The following is an 18,754-nucleotide window of genomic DNA, read 5'->3' as shown; positions in this document are numbered from 1 at the left end:
AAGCAAAGTAAATACATGGCAGTGTTATGTATTGAAAACAGGCCAAAGGTACTGAAGTAGAAACCATTGTTTATGGCTCAAAGGAACAGGAAAGAATTCTCATAGGCAAGATATCCCTGAGTAGGATTTCAGTTCCAAGGGAAAGACAATAAGGAAGAACTACTTCCCAGAATTAGAAAACAGCATAAGAAAAAATATTGAATTTTGTCTCCATCTTTTAGAAACCTTTTTTTGAGTCAAGGATTGATCATGATCTACTTCATCTGATACTTCGTGTATACATTGACTCACTTCTTCCATCATCTCCGGATGTTAGCTGTATTTGCATTTTCTAGGAAAATATGAAAGCCCCACTTTCCTTACATACATTGTCAATAATCAATTAATGTAAACTAATGTAAGACTAGTGATCAAAACAGGACCTTATACCCTCAAAATACATCTTCCAAAAATGACTTTGCCTCCTGAAACTGAGAGCTTTCAAGAGGGTACTATGAGAGTTATTTGCTCATCTTCAGAGGAGATAAGGTTACAAAGATATTAAAAGTGGAATAGGTCACTAAAACACAGGTTACCTGGATGAGAAAATCTACTAAGAAGATTCAAGTGCATTGTCCAGAGAAAAAAGAACTTTGAGTCATATGCTGAAATCTTTGTGGGTCACTGTTAGAGTGCCTTGGGGATTGCTGGATAATGAGAAAAATGATGTGCAGTAAAGAATGAGATTATAATCTTGGATTTTTAACAAGTTCAAAGGAAGAAGCGTAGTAGAGGGAGGTTGCTTTAGCATTTGCTTGAAATAGAAAACAAAATGCCAAACTCTTCTCCAAGGAGAGCTGAAGAATAAAAGACTGAAAGGGGTTGATATGTTTTGACTATGTCCCCCCCACAAGTCTCCTCTTGAATTAGCACATGTTGTGGGAGGGAAAGAGTAGGACGTAATTGAATCACGGGGCAGATCTTTCTTGTGCTGTTCTCGTGATAATAAGTAAGTCTCATGATATCTTATGATTATTATAAGGGGGAATTTTTTTGCACAAGCTCTCTTTGCCTGCGACCATTCATGTAATATGTGACTTGCTCCTCCTTGCCTTCCACCATGATTGTGAGGCATCCCCAGACACTTGGAACTGTTAAATCCCATCAAATCTCTTTCTTTTGTAAACTGCCTAGTCTTGGGTTTGTCTTTTTTTTTTGGAGACGGAGTTTCGCTCTCGTTACCCAGGCTGGAGTGCAATGGTGCAATCTCGGCTCACTGCGACCTCTGCCTCTCGGGTTCAGGCAATTCTCCTGCCTCAGCCTCCTGAGTAGCTGGGATTACAGGCACGTGCCACCATGCCCAGGGTTTGTCTTTATCAGTAGCATGAAAATGGACTAATACAGGTTAGTGGTATAAAAATATATACATTTTTCTGGTGAGACACTATAAAATTATATACTTCTACCATATTGTTTTTCTCTATACATCAAAAGCCCATTTCAAAAAGCAATGAAAATTGTGTTTTAAGATATTTTAATAAAGAAGACTTCTAGAAGGGAAAGGCAAATTAGTGTAAAACACATCAGGATAGTTGAATTGGAATCTTGATTACCATTGTTTTTATCATTATAAATACTATAATTAATCCTTGCATTATGTGTAGATGTTTTCACACATATGCATCTATTCCCTTTGACACATTAGTGATGATTATTGTGGGCAATATATGAACATGAAATAAATAAAGCGGATTTTTGCTTATATGAAACATTTTCAAAGGTAGTTTATTTAAACCTCACTTTTTTATGAATCTATATTTAGTAGAAAAAGAGTTAATATTGCATATTGTTCAAGTCCACAATATAACGATCATATAATCAAGTCTATTCTAATGTCTTTCAAGACGGATTCTAACTTGTTTTTAGGGATGATCTCAATATGGGTATAATGTAATTTTGTATATATTTATAAAGCGGTCAGCATGTTCTCTAAGCATACATAAGTAAATAGTACTTAAATATTAAAAATTATTAGACTTTCCATAGTGAGTACATTGACAATATATATAGCTTCAGTAATAAATTGCTTAAAATTAAATTGATCAAACAGTTTAATAGATATAACATCAATAACCAAATAAATAAAAAAAAGAAACAATAAAAATAACCTGGCCTTGTGAACACAATGCTCTTTTGAACAAGTAATCTGTTCTTTTACGTACCTTATGCCTTGTGTTTGACCACGTATTTATTGAAAAGTATTAGCCGTACCTACTTATTGTTGCAAACATAAACCTGCTAAAGTTTGTAGTTCAAAGTTCTACCATTATTGTGATAGTAATGAAAGTAATTTAACTTTTATGCCTAAACATTATTTTTATTGACAAGAGATGAGCTATTGCCTAAAATATAAATGATGTTGCCATTTTTACAATAAAATCTTCTAAATAAGATAATACTTTCCATTTAAGACTGAATTTTAACAACTTATTTCAGGTTTACATGTGAAGTAGAAAAACTCTTATTGTATAATATATCATTATCACTGCACAAAGAAGAGCTTTTATAAACACAACAGACAAATTAACACTACAACAGTAAATATGGCAAGAGTTATCGCTCACTCTTGTCATATTTATCAGATTTTTAGAGGCAAAGCAGGAAGCCTAATTTGGATATGTAAGATTTAAATCACAATATAATATAAACAACCAACAATATCAATAATATTAATGGAAACTAGACAGTGTTGTTGAATAGAATCAATGTAATCCAAAACTTTTGGATCGGATTTAAAACAGTGGACAAGGGGAGAAATGCCAGATGTAGGTGATGGGGAGGAAGGCAGCAAATCACACTGCCACGTGTGTTCCTATGCAACAATTTTGCATGTTCTTCACATGTACCCCAAAATGTAAAATGCAATAAAATAAATAAATGGGAAAAAAAAATTAAAAAATAAAAAAAAAAAAACAGTAGACAGTTTAGAATTCTAAATAAAGATGTAGAATGTTGGGGAGGGGGTTTCACTTAGTCATGAGACAGAAAATAAGTCAGAGTGCTTTTAGATTTATTTATTGTAGTTAATAAAATCTAGGCCATAGAAAAGAAAAAAAAAAATACTTGGTAAGAAAAGTACCATACATATAGGAATCAGGAGAAGTGTGTTCTACTACTAATTCTGCAAATAGTGACTTTGAGGAAAGACGTCTTTCATATTCCTATTCATTTTCTTTGTCTGTTTATTAGCAAAAGAACTCCCACCCTAAATATATGATTTTCTGAACATTTTGAAGTTTAAGTTAGACAATACATGTGAAAGTGCCTTGTAAACCACAGTGTGGTATATACACATTTTACTATTATTAAGAAACACTTGCTACTGTGTTATTTGTAGGCTACATAACGGAATTCTCTGTTTAAGTATGACTCACCAACTATGTATAATGGTACTATAATGCTAAAACATGATAGTTAATTACATAAATTCATTCAACCATGAAATTACTTTGTTAATACACAATGGAACAGATTTGTTATGTGTGTTCTTGCAAATGAATACAGCTGTGTAAATAGTGACCTTCACTGGATACTTTTTTTTTCTTTATTCTTTGTCTAATAAAATAATATTTGCAGTTATAACTCTCTTTACAACTTGTAAACAGAGTAAGATTCCACTAATTTCACACCTGTGGTCAAGGAAAGTAATGATAAAAAATAACATTATTAATGGAGAGTATAAAAAAGGAATGTAGATGTTGTTTCTGTTGATTGAATAGCTATTTTTCTTTTACTTAAATTTCTAGTATCAAACTATTAATGTAAAAAATATTTTAATGTGGTGCTCTTATTCTCTGTATTCTCTTGGATCTGCCTTTGACTTATTACTTTAATTGCCTCACTGCCTTGATGGAATGCTTTTATGTGCCAGAAACTGTTTTAAAATTACAGATAATGTTTAGGTACATTGTGTAGAATGTCATCTATCCAATACGAATCAATTTGGAGAATTCTCATTTAAATTTAAGAACACCAGCTATAACAAAATCCTTTAATTTTACTGTTTGCCCTCTGTACTTTCCTTACCAATGGAAACTACAATATTTGAAGATTTTTTTTTTCAATTAAAACGTTTACTTTCCTATGGCAGTCACTGGAAATTATGAGATAGCAAGGGAGCATACTAAGAAGAGTTTTCTTGTGTTAGAATGTGTGCAACTCATCTGTCAGAGCTAGAGTAGTTTCTCTGTCTTTCATAGATAGGAATTTGTTTCTGTCTACCATCATGAGCAATTCTGAGAAAAGATGAACACTGTTTTACTTCCTCTCCAGTTGGTAATGAGTTTACAAGAACAATGGACATAATTCAGTGACTAATTGTAAGCAACATGTATGGAATCACTATGCTATGTGCAATGATCCTAAGTAAGAAATGTAGTAAATCTGGGTAAAAGGCTAATGTTAAAATGGAAGTTCTGGTTGTGGGAATCCATTAAACATGGATATGATTTGGTGAATGCTGAAAAAAGGCTTCAGCCTTTCCCTACTGGAAAAGGAAATAAGTGGGGGTGATTGTAAAGGGGAGAATGAACGTCTGATTAATAAGCAAAAGTAATAAGTTTACATTTAATTTGTTGGGTAGTGCCAGTATTGAGTCTTAGAGAAAAGAGTATAGAATTCAAGAGTACTTTAATTCGTCATTGCATGGTTGCTGGCAAGAGAGACAGAAATGAAAGTCGTTTTAAAGATAATGGGCTTTCCTCTCATGTGAAAGCTGGATATTTGTCATCATTATGATAATCATAGAAAATGTAGTAGTTGGTTCCAAGGTCATCTCAAGCACCATTTAAAGCACCTCCATGTTTTATCTAATTAAGTATTGACATCAACACCATTAAAGAAATACTAAGTATTACCTATTTTTGCATAGGAAAAAATAATTAGAAAGGCTGTATCAATTGCCCAAGGTCACAAAGTTAGTGGTCTGTCCTCACAAGCACCCAGTTCTCAATGAATTGGAAGAGGAAGTCTAGTAAATTGATGATGACCCTATCCATTAGTAGGAATTTTCAAATAATTTAAAATACTGATATCTATGAACATTTGGGGAGAAAAAGAGGAGTGAAATAACATAATTGTATTAAAACTAAATTAAATATGTTAAATAATTATTCCAATATCTGTTATCCTGTATAGACAGACTAATTGAAATCTTGGAAGTAGATCTGAATATACTAATGTAAAAATAGTTACCAAATAATTAAGGTGAGATTTTTCAGGTAGAAAAGAAACAATATTCTTAGGGCAAGTGGTGATTTAGAAAAACAATATTAAAATGTTAATTTTTGTTCTTACAATATGCACCAAATAATAAACTCAAGGATTCCAAATATCATGTTTTACTAATAAAATCTGACAACTAGAGCAACATATAAATAATTCTTAATTAAAAATAAAAAGGCAAGGGATTTATAAGCATAAAAGTTGTGCAAGAAAAACAATTAAAACTGACACGAATAAAGAAAACAGTAAACATTCAAATAAAATGAAAAAGAAAAAGACAAAATAAAACCTCTCCAGGACATTAGAAAAATAAGGGTCAGTATCATAACAATGAAAGTATTTTTATAATATTAAAAATGTGAAAATTAGAAAATGATATTACATTAATAACAACCAATAAAAATATAAACAGCTTGTCAAAGAAATTTAAACTAACAAACATATTTGAACTTTGTAATATTTGAAGACATGTTAAATACAAAGTACTTGTAAAAAATTAATTTTGCAACACAGGGAACAATGATACTCTAGGCAAATATATAAACAAATATGCTGGCCAGACGTGGGAGCTTACGCCTGTAATTCCAGTACCTTGGGAGGATTACGTGAAGTCAGGAGTTTGAGACCACCCTGGCCAACATGATGAAACCCTGTTTCCACTATAAATTTAAAAAAATATATTAGGCATGGTGGCACATGTCTATAGTTTCAGCTACTCAGGAGGCTGAGGCAGGAGAATCACCTGAACCCAGGAGAGGGAGGTTGCAGCAAGCTGAGATTGCGCCATTGCACTCCAGCCTGAGTGACAACAGCAAAAGTCTGTTGGAGGGAAGCAGAAGGGGAAGTGGAAGAGGGAGAAAGAGAGGGAGGGGAGGAAGGGGGAGGGAGGGGGAGGGAAGCAAAGGGTAGGGAGGAAATGAGAGAGAAAGGGAGGGAGGGAAGGAAGGATGGAGAAAGAAAGGAAAGAAAAGAAAGGGAGAAAGAATGAGAGAGAAAGAAAGGGAAAGAAAGAGGAATGGAAAGGAAAGAGAAGGGAAAGGAAAGGAGGAAGGAAGGAAGAAAGAATAAAAAAGGAAGAAGGGAGGGAGAGAAGGGTGAGGGATTAAGGGAGTAAGGAAGGACGGGAGGGAGGAAGGAAGGAAGCACAAATACAAGAATCATCTTTACATATAGCAAGATACCATTTTCTTAACACACATACCTGGAGGAAAATGAATAAATACATAAGGATATCAACACATATATTTCTAAATGATGAAATTGTATGTATTTTTATGAGCAGATTTTCTTCACATAATTTTGTGGCTATTTTAAAGTAATAGCTTACGAAGACAGAAATAAATATGCAGTGCAATCAGGATTTAAGCCTGACCTGTCTCACTTATGTTTATTAATATGTATTTTGAACAACAGTGTCATGTGGATTACAGGAGGTGGACGTAAACATTTAGATATGACAAATTCATTAACTACTCAGCGAAAAGCTGCATTTGCTTGTTTTGTGATGTGGTAGTTTTCATAGTGGTAGTAATAGTAGTAATAACAAGATCAGGCTGGGCGCGGTGGCTCACGCCTGTAATCCCAGCACTTCGGGAGGCTGCGGTGGGCAGATCACCTGAGGTAAGGAGTTTGAGACCAGGCTGGCCACCAATATGATGAAACCCTATCTCTACTAAAAACATAAAAATTAGCTGGGCATGGTGGTGGGTGCCTGTAATCCCGGCTACTTAGGAGGCTGAAGCAGGAGAAGTGCTTCAACCTGGGAGGCGGAGGTTGCAGAGAGCCAAGATCACGCCACTGCACTCTAGCCTGGGTGACTGAGTGAAACTCCGTCTCAAAAAACAAATAAATAAAAAATAGCAAGATCAATAGAAGTGTAGCAGGAGAACAATAGAATCAAATAGAAAGTAATAGTAGGAGTAGTAAAAGTAATAGCCATAGTAGTATATAAATGTACTTTCCAGTAGTTGACAGTAGAAAGTCAAAAATTAGAAAAGTAGTAGATTGTTTAGTATGTTGGAAACGTGATACACTGCAAAACAAATAAGGTGCCACATAATAATTGTGTGGTTTCTAACAACCTGACCAAATGATATTGATCTGTTTCCTCCCTTAGAAGACAGGATGCATACTATTATACTATTCCTATAGTTTAATATTTCATGTAAGAATATTATAGTGTATGACAAGCATCAGAGCAGTACTTGGTAAAAGAAAACAGGTTTTCTTTCTTCTCCTCCCTTAAAATATTGGACAAGTAATTTTGTTCTTTATAAAAATAATATTTTTCATTTAAAAAATCCTCATATAATTTTTCAATCACTGTGAAATGATCTAACTATAGATTTTGATGCTCTTTAAGCCTAAATGGTGTCAAACCCTTTACTCTTTCTGCATTATGATTTCAATTTGAGGACATGTCTTTCTTCTAGTTCAGCTGTAATATCCTCCATAGAAGAGGCATGCACTAATGTATTTCAGACTTTTAGAACCTGGCATAGTACCTGGAAAAAGAAGTAAGTGGCAAGAAGTACCTGAATAGAAAGAAAATGTTTTTTGTTTTTGTTTGTTTTAATTGAGCTTAAGAAGAAGAAACAAGCTCAAAATTATTAATACAAAATCGAAGATGGATAGTGTGTTTTAAAACTAGACTACTTAATTCAGCTCCTGACTCTCATATTGAATTTATGGAATATAAAATGTATACATTTAGTAAACTGTCTCAAGACTCAAGTCGCCTTCTCATTACTTTTAAGCTCCAGCCACTGATGGTTGGATGGATGGATAGAAGGAAGGAAGGAAGGAAGGGAGGGAGGGAGGGAGGGAGGGAGGCAGGAAGGGAGGAAGGGAGAAAGGAAGGGAGGGAGGGCTTTCGTCTCTCTTCTGCACTGGAAATACTCTGTTTCTGCTGTTGTAATAATTGTGGGAATGTACCAAGTGATTTTGACACATGCACAAACCTGATATTTTTGAGAGTAAGACTTAATAGTATATGAACATTGGTGAGCAAAATATCCTCCTTTTTGTCTCAGATTAAGACTTCACGTTCATTTTCCAGTAGTCTTAAGAGTGTCCTGAGTAGAATCGTGCCCCGTTTTCCTACAATGATAATCCATTTAGTAACACAACTTGATTTTACTTTCCTCCCTTTAACTTACTCTTTTAGTGTCCATTAATTTTTATTCTTAGGGATCAGATCCTAAATGTCACTTGTTTAGGAAAGTCCAGGTTAAAAGAACGTGGGTAAAGACCATAGAAAGCAAATCATCAGGATGGGACTCAGGATCTGTTATCAATCCAGCCACAGAGTTGTTATCAATGGCAACATTGATAACAACTCTGTGGCTGGAAAGTAGGAAGGTGACAACCCCTGACCTCAGGCAGCATAAAAATGTCTCTATATAGTTGTAGTATTATTAATAATTATTTGTCGTGAATTGGAATTCTTCATAGGTGAAATCTGAAACTCTGGCTTCTGTAATAGTGGTGGCACTGAGATATTGAGCAATGGTATTTCTGTAGCTTCATCGAGGCATAATTTATATACAAAAATGTGCATCTTTAATGTCTACATTTAATGAGTATGTATTTATACATATACTCGTGATTCAACCACCACAATCAATATACTAAACATCTATTACCTCTAAAACTATTCTTTCCTCTTTTATGCCTCCATATCCCTTACCTGAGGTAATGTAACTTTTCATACAATCTATCCTAAAATATTTTATTAGTTTTTTGAGATGCAATCTTGCTCTGTCACCTAGGCTGGAGTGCAGTGGCATGATCTCCACTCACTGCAATATTCGTCTCCTGGGTTCAAGCAATTCTCCTGCCTCAGCCTCCTGAGTGACTGGGATTACAGGTACTCACCACCATGCCCAGCTAATTTTTGTATTTTTAATAAAAACGAGTTTCACCATGTTGGCCAGGATGGTCTTGAACTCCTGACCTCTAGTGACCCACTCACCTCTGCCTCTGAAAGTGCTGGGATTACAGGCATGAGCCACTGTGCCTGTCCTATCCTCCTAATATATTTTAAAGCAGCCAGTGTTCTTTTTAAGGTCTGTGGAGTTAGCTGGATTTTATTAGTAATCTTTGAAGCCTTGGAAAAAAGAAAATAAGCTTGCATTAATCAACTATAAAGGCTCTCCAGGACAGTGCGTAAATAGCACCTTTTCTTCTGTAACTGCAGGGTACAGCTTCAGAAAAGAATGAAGGCATGGTCTCCACAGGCCTTCTTGGCCAAGTTCAGCACCCTGGTAGAGAAAGAATGGGATTTTATGACCTAGGTTATAGCCATTTTGGCAGATAAACCTCAAAAATCTCTAAACACCAGAATCTCTCTGACTTTACCGGATAGAAAGTAGACTTTCTTCCTTTTTGCAATGGTGAAATCAGCCTCCCCTGGCCTAGAGAATCTGCAAGAACCTCACCTAGGTTAGGGACTCACAAACAGGGTTATTTTCTACGAGATAAGGCACCATCTCTATCCCTGTTCCTGCAGATCAATGACTAGAATTGCTTTTCAACATAATTTGAAAGTCGGGAGTAGTACATTCCTTGCTATTGTAAGAAACAGTTCACTCATTGAAATTGTTGATTAAATATAAGTTATGGGTCTCATACTGGCAGGAATGAAGAAACACATCTGGAGGATCTTGACATTATTGAAATAGAGATAGTAGAATAGAAGACTGGATAAGGGAGAACTTAAGGACACAGGAGTTACGTCAACTAATATTTAGTGTATAATTTTTAGTGTAAAATGTTTATATTTTGGTTCATCACAGCTACTTATTAAATATTAACAGTAAATTAGAAATAAATAAATTGGAGTTTGTTTATAATTAAAATGAGAAGTTTATAATCTAATTTATTTCAGCTTTTAGGTTCAGAAGTTGCGTGTGCAGGTTTGTTACATGAGTATGGTGTATGACACTGAGATTTGGGATATGAATGATCCCATCACTCAGGTAGTGAGTATATACCCAATAGGTAGTTTTTCAACCCTCAACCCTTTGCCTTCTTCCCCTACCCAAGTAGCCCCCAGTGTTTATTGTTCCCATCTTTATGTCCATGAGTAAAAATGTTTTGTGCCCACTTACAAAACCAAGTGTGTGCAAATTGTCTGAGTTTAAAGAAAAACTTCTTGAAGATTTGAAACAATATGCTTTCCTCTCTCCCTACCCTGGGAGGATTTACACCAATGTGAGAAAAACAACTAAAACTGAAATAATTTTACTTGAGCTGCAGGATATTGTAGGCATTGCCATAATGATCATTTCCATTCCTAACATATGTTGTATTTGTCTTTATGAGTTTGGCTCAGAGAAGAGATAATGAATGACAGAAAGATAAAGATTAACATTTTAGTTTGAAAATCTGAATGTCAATTTGGAGAAGTATCATTCTCCTACTGTGAAATATTGATTCAGAGAAAAATATTTGAATTCCTGTTTTCTTCTTAGAGTTTCATTCCTCTTGGGATATTTCTGAAGTTCTTTATCATAACACTTTAGCAACTGTTTTTTAAAACGGAGTTTTCTTATTCAGATTGTTACACTGTTTCATGCTTATAATGATAGCACAATTATTTGGATTGAATCTATTTTACCAGTGCTTATATCCTCTGCCATTTCGTCAGATTTCAAAGTGCCTCTCAATTGTTGCTGTAGTCTTTAGATCCTATGGAAGGTTTTTACCACATTTCCAGTACTGACCTCTAAAAGGTAGATCAGTATAATTCTTTAACACTCACAAATTAGTAATCATCTGTAGAATGCTTAGAATCAATTGTTAATTTTCAACATCTTTTGACCATCACTGTCTGTCTCTGACCTGTCTAGCTAAAGGGGGATAAAAGCTTGTAGCATGTGAGGTTGATTAATTTGATTTTCTGATTCAATGAATATTATGCTCATCAGAACAATGAGAATGCTTTCAGCATCACTGAAACCTTAAAACAGTTGGTCTTCCCATCTCAGGTGTGCCAGGAGACGGTCTGTGTGTGTTTACATGAATACTAAGCAACAGTTGTCCTTCTCCAAGCCTATGAAGTACTATCTTCTCTCCATAAGTTTTTTAATAGTTTCCAGGTTGAAGACACTATGCTATATGCAGCCTGCATCAAGCAAAGCCAATATAATATGTCATCTTTTGAGGAAATTCCATCCAAATTCAATGCTCATTGTGACACACCTTTTTCAACATTTGATATTTAGAAAAATACTAACATCTATGATTCTTGTTTTTCTTGATTTAAAATGAGATAACTAAATTCATTCCAGTATGAAGTGAGATAATGTATTTAAAGTGATTAGTGTAGAGCTTTACACCCCGCAGTATTCAATAAACATTAGCAGTCATCACTGTTATACTGAACTAAAGCTCTTTGTGTCCAGATATTTTGCCCTATCTAGAATGTAGAATTCCCAATAAAAAATTGTTTTCATTTTAAAAATGAGAAAACAACTAGATAAATTAAAAGTGTATGTTTTTAAAGTCAAAAAGTGCTGGTGATTCAAAAAACTCTAAAGATTATATTCCAGAGAAGTATCAGAAGTTTCTAGAAAAACAGAAATCAGTGACCTCTCTCTTCTCTCAGGCATATGTTAAACCTTGGCCATGGGTGGGTAGCGGATCAAGTCTGCCAAACTTAAAGGGACTGTTATGGGGTAAGGAGAAACCAGCAGAATGACTAGCAACCATTTGAGCTGATGTGATAAATTAGAGGATGTAGGATCTCCAACATACTGCTAATTTTTCCTGCCTTCCAGTTATTTTTTACAGGACATTTTCTGAAAGCATTTTAATCTATATTAATCTATATTAATTAGTTGAAGGCTGGAGGATGGATTTCAAAACAGAAATAAGTATTTGAAGTCCTGCTGTACATATATTACAATATCCTGCTAGACTAGGGAGCCACATGTTATCCTTAAGAATATGAAGCTAAATGAAACTGAAACTAACTCAGCAGCAAAAACAAACAGGCAAAACAACCCAGCTCAGCCCTGAAAGGATTAAAATATTGTCCCCTGAGTGTAAATATATATTGAAGTAGAAAAATATAAGAATATTTGGCCAAATTACAATGTGTTTTACACACAATATTTGATATACAATAAAATATTTACATAAGGGGCAAATAAACATAAAATTAGTATTCATATTCAACAGTTAAATAAGAAAATGGGAACAGAACAACAAACGCCCCCAGTGTTGGAAAAAGCCCTTTAAGAAAATAATTACAAATAAAATAGGAAAATCAGAGAGAAAGGTGGATAAAATCAATGAACGTACTGCCATTTTAAGATTGAGAATAGGAGATTATTAACAGAAATTTAAAATTTTTATAAAAGAACCAAATGTATTTTCTTCAACTAAGAATTTTTAAAAATCTGAAATACAGTTGATTGAACAGGGTAACAGCAGACTTGTCACAGCAGAAAAAAATGCCTTAGGAAATTTAAGATATATTAATAAAACTATACAAAATATAGAGTAAGCATAGATTAATTTATAAATAAAAAATTAAAACAGAGTATCAGTGTTTGGAGGTAATGTCAAATATTTTCCATGCTAGGAGACTGAGAATAACCAAGAAAAATAATTAAGAAGCAGAAATTTTTGAAGATGTAATATGAAAGAATCTCCTAAATTTGTAAAATCCTTTACATGAATTCCAGTAAGCTATTAAACCCCAAGCATGATTAATACAACACACATACACATTACACCAACCCAAAGCATATCATAGCTAAAGGCATCACAAAAACGCTTTTTAAAAGTCAAATATTATCATCATGGATAATGAAATCCAGATGACGAGAAGGCAATAAAATGTTTTCCTTAAAGGGCCAAAAGGAAAAGAATATCTAATCAATAATTTTTAATCTAGTACAATATTATTCAAAAGTGAAAGTAAAATAAATGGATAACTGGAAAAATGAAAGCTGAAAAAAAAATTTGTCTCCAGCAGACCCACAATCGAAGAAACAAAATATACTCTTGAGGTTAAGGAAAAATGTTTTCAGAAAGAGGCACAAATCTGTAGGAAAGTACATGAATAATAGATTAATATAGATAAAAATAAAAACCTAAAATAAAACATTAAATAACCTGCTTTAATGCAATAATAACAGTATAATTTTGGATGTATAGCTTAAGTAAAATAAAATATGGTATTTATATATGAATAATAACATAAGATTGTTATGCTTATTCACAGATTATTAAAATACTAATTCAAACCGAGCTCATGTTAGTAATATATATTTTAAAGTGCTAAGTAAACATTAAAATAGGGAAGTTAAAAGGCAATCGTGCTGACAGAATTTAAAAAATACTTGATTTCCTCGAAAGAAGATACAAATTTAAAAAGAAAATAAAAAACAGAAGGAAATAACAATAGCAAGCTTGTATATTTTAAAACAACATCGTCAGTAACTACATTAAATGTAAATGGCCTAAGCACTCCACTTACGATAGAAAAATTGTCAGATTTTATGAAAAGAGGCTTAAATATAGGCTGTTTAGTAGTGAACCACTTTAAGTATAAGCATAGATATCCAGAAAAATTTGAGCAAACTATGTGCAAATAAAGTAGTTAAATATAATAACTAAAATGGCAGTAATCAGTAAAATAGAAAATGGATTAACATTAAGGAACATTGAAACAAGCCATATTTTGTTTCACTAAATAGACAAAAGCAAGAATGATTTTTAAAAAAGGAGAGAAAATAAAAATTGCTAACAAGATGATTGAGAATAGGGGATTATTATGAATTATAACATTTTAAGCAAGAAGAGATTATGAGAAAATTTATGATATAACAAATAAAATAGGCAAATTCGTTGAGAAAAATAAAAAACTGACATAGGAACAAATGGAAAACCTGCACAATTCCATATGAATTAAAGAAATTGGATCTGTCATTTCAAACTTTCTCTTCAAAAAAATCTTTAGACACAGACAACTTTCTTATTATATATTCATAAAATACATGATAGTGAATCTATGAAAAGTTTTTCAGCTATTCGAGGTATGGATAATGTTTCTCTACTTGCTACCCAAGATAGAACCCTGATAATAAAACCTGGAAAATATTACTTGATAATAAACTCCCTAACCATTATCTCTCATGAACTTAAAAAGAATTAAATTTAAAGAATTGCTGTTTTCACATAGTAATGTATAAGAATTATAATATATAATAACTAAGTGTTTTACCCCCTGGGACTGAATGTTTGTTTTAGAGTTTAAAAATTAATAAACCAATGTAAAGTAAATAATGTCTATTAAATTTTTAACATAATAAAGGACAAATATTTTTAATCTAATTGAAGAATAAGACAAGGAAGTCATTATTCCAACTCCCTTTCAACTTTAAATTCAGGTTTTATTCAGGTCAATGAATGAACAAATAAAATGCATGAAAATTTAAAATCAAAATTGAAATCTGGGTTTATTTGAGATGATGTAAACAGAAAACACAAAGGAATCTATAAGTTATGATACAAAGTTAGTGAATTGGGCAAAATCTCCAGATAAAAGGTCAATATACAAAAATGAACTCTGTTTCCATATAGTGGGGAAAAACTTAGAAAAATAAAATATAAAATATAGCAACACTATTTACAATAGCATTAAAACATAATTGCTTATTTATTAGTTTATGTAAACCTCTACATTGAAAAATTCAAAATATCAGTGAGATATTAAAGAGAATCTAAATACTAGAGATTTTAATTAGTTAATGGAAAGCCTCAATATTGTTAAAATCTGAATTCTTCTCGTATTAGTCACCAGATTTAATATCCCAATAACAATTCCAGCATGCTTTTGATAACAGTTATAAAAAATGTATATCCTAATTTGTCATTTGCAACATGTTTTCATAAATTTGTGAGCTCATCATACTACCTCTATCCTTTTCCGTGGTTACCTTTACTAGCATTCTAGTAATAATTTTCTCATGTTCCTTCAAACTGCCTTTTATTCCAGGTTTACCTCCATATTATAATTCACCTATGTACCAGTTTAAAATAGTGTTTCATCTTCCTAGAAAATTGTTTCTCAATTTTTATATTGTTATTACTTCTATGAGGGTGTCTTTTAAGTGTTCATTGAAAATCAGTATTATTTAAAAACTTGCATGCATTTCAAATATTTTGCACAAAAATAAACTCAAAATATCTTGTTATAGTATGTCTGAACATGATCTAGATTGAGACCCTAAGAAGGATAACACATAAATTCGAAGAGTCTTTTATCAGAACAACATGAATTCTGCTAAAATTGAAGCAAGAAAAAAACACCAAATTTATCGTGATGCCTGGGTAGAAGAATGGTTATATCATTGATGCTTTGCAAAAGGTTTGTGTAGATAATTCCCCAAAGAAATCAGCAGTTCACAAATGGATAACTCATTTTAGGAAGGCAGGATATGCGGCTGAAGAAAAAGCATGCAGTGGTTAACTATCCACATCAATTTGTGAGGAAAAAAATATATATATCTTCTTTATGTCCTAAATAAAGAGGTCTGATGATTAACAGCAGAAACGACAGCCAGCCCCATAGACATCTTCATTGTTTCAGCTTACACAATTTTGGCTAAAATATTCAAGTTGAGCACTTTCCACTCTATGAGTGCCAAAACTGTGGCACCCAGATCAGCTTCAGGCAAAAGCAGAGCTTTCAGTGGTGATTTTAAACAAGTGGGATCAAGATATTGACGCATTTCTTAAAAGAATTGTAACAGGAGATGAAACATGGCTTTACCAGTAGGATTCTGAAGACAAAGCAGTCAAGCAATGGCTAACAAGAGGTCCAGTCAAAGCAAAAGTGGACCAGGCAAAGCCAAGGTCATGCAACAGTTTTTTGGAGGATGCTCAAGACATTGCCCCAAATCATCTGGAAGCCCAAAGAATGATTACATCTGCTTATCATTAATGATTTTGAGAAAGTAGCCAAAGCTTAAGAAGCAAAATACGCAGAAAAATCTCATCAGAATGTCCTTCACTATGACAATGTTTCTGTTCATTCCTCTCATCAAACAGGAAATTTTGCAACAGTTTCAGTTGAGAACATTGGTAGTTTAAAATCCTGATTTGACTCTTTCTGACCTCTTTTAGTTTCCTAATCTTAAAATATCATCAGAGGGAACTTATTTTCTTCAGTTAATAATATAAAAAAGATTGTATTTGACATGGTTAAATTTCCAGGAATCTCAGTTTTTTAGAGATAACTAAATGGCTGATATCATAATTTACACAAGTGTCTTGAATTTTGCGGAGCTCCTGTTGAGAAATAAAGTTTATATTTTTATTTTAACCTTTGAATTTTATTTTTCTGCAAACATTTTCAAGTCCTTATTGTGACAACTTATTTTAGCTTCAGTTAACTTGTAAGTGCTTCACGTAATTGTTCTCCTTGATTGATAGTGTAGTCACATATTACATATTGTTTCTAATGCTTCAGAAAATTTTCAGCTAAAGAGAAGTTTTACTTCTGTCTGATTTTGTGCAGCTCCCTGTGTAGAATCACTATGTCCTTGTCTCTCTTCTTCCTTTAAAGTCATGTAGATAAGTAAGCATACCTTAAAGATAGTTACACCATATTTTAATATCACCTAGAGTTCAAATTATTAGAATTGTTTTCCTATTACCCTTCTTGGTTGTTGTTTTTATCTTCACCATTGGCTTCACACTACAGTTTTGTAATTGAATTTCTCTGAATTAGTTTTATTAATGTCAATACCTCCTGATTCCCTAATATTTACTTCCATACTCTCTACATGCATATTCATCTTTCCCATTAATTGGTAGCTTCAAATGCGTCTAGATTGTTTGGATTCTGCCTCTAAGATTATAAAAGATAAATATTATGCATATGATTACTTTCAACTTATCACAAAATATCACAGTATGTCACTCATAATTGAAGGATGCACATCTCAACTATTAGCTTAAATTAAACAATTTATAAAAATTATATGGTTATACTCCTGAATAACCATCAATCCCTTTGTTTGAATGTTCAAACAAATATTTAACCATCAATTCCTTTGTTTGAATGCTTCGAAATTGTTTTTCTAGGAACTGCAGAGTTAATTTAGTCTGTTTTGTATCTTATAATACTTTCTAACTGCACTGTGATCTTTGTAGCTGTGTTCAAACTCAGTCTTCCTTTACTGACACTGAAGTTCTTGCTCCTTCAACTTTTCTGTTTGCCTGTAATCTAATCACATTGACTCAAAATACTATCACCATTTTGTTTATAATTTATTTTTAAAATGAGGCTTTTAAGTTTATTATTTGCCAAAATTCTTTTGAATTTGTAAAGTTTGGAAAAAGACATTGTATTAATACTGCCTATACTTTTGCTAGCTTTAGTCTTTGAAGAAAGAGACAAAATTATTATACACATAAATTCACAAGTGCTTTTTTGCTCATATAAATAATGATTACTTCTCTTGGTTATTTTTGTTTGTCTTAACATATCTTTTCACTTCTGTATAGTGTATTCTCATTTAATTTTAAATATAACTTTTGATTTAATATTATTTGACAATATAATGGTACCAGTTTTCTGATAGAACATAACTCTGTTATCAATATGACGAAGCCTCCAATTAGTGTAAGTCTCGTCACAACTATAGTCCCAATATTTAGATTTGAGGATCTACATGAGCATTATCATTTTCAGGGAATCCAAAGCAGTTAGTTAACACATATACGTGGCAGCAGAGTTGTCTCAAACATGCTGTATTTGAAAAAATATCTAGACAATCAGTTTTAATTGGTGAGTCAAATACAGTCTTAACTTTTCTGTGTTTAAAAAATGTAAAAATATTTTTAAAGTATAAAACTGGACTTTAATAAGACTCTCGAGGTGTAATATAAGTATAATACAGTACAATTTGGTATATATGTGCATATATAGTATGTGTGAGTAGGTTGTTTACAATTCTTAACAATGAGGATTTGTTCTGAGAAATGCATTGTTAGGCAATTTTGTCATTGTGTGAGCATCATAGAGTGTGCTTACACAAGCTTAGATTGCGTACCCTGCTACACATCTGGGCTATATGGTATAGCCTGTTGCTCCTAGTCTGCAAACCTGTGCACTATGTTTTTGTACCAAATGTTGCAAGCAATTGGAACACAATGGTATTCATGTATCTACACATATCTACATATAAAAATTAAAAAGGTTCAGTGAAAATATGGTATTATACTCTTATGGGATCACACTCATATATACAGTTCATTGTTGATGGAAATATTACTTGGTACATGACTGTATATGAGTGTATGCATAAAGAAAACATCTGGAAAGAGATATCCAAATACTAGCAGGATTACATTTAGGTGTAATGGATATGGGTAAAATTTTTTTTCTTCTCTTTGTGTGTTCTATTCTTCTAAATTTATGTTCTTGAATATGTATTACTTCAACAATGAAAGTAAGCTTAACAATAGC

The sequence above is a fragment of the Sapajus apella genome, unplaced genomic scaffold (genome assembly GCF_009761245.1).
Source record: "Sapajus apella isolate SASKATOON/1434 unplaced genomic scaffold, GSC_monkey_1.0 scaffold42, whole genome shotgun sequence".
Classification (NCBI taxonomy): domain Eukaryota; kingdom Metazoa; phylum Chordata; class Mammalia; order Primates; family Cebidae; genus Sapajus; species Sapajus apella.
This window is presented reverse-complemented; position numbering follows the sequence as displayed.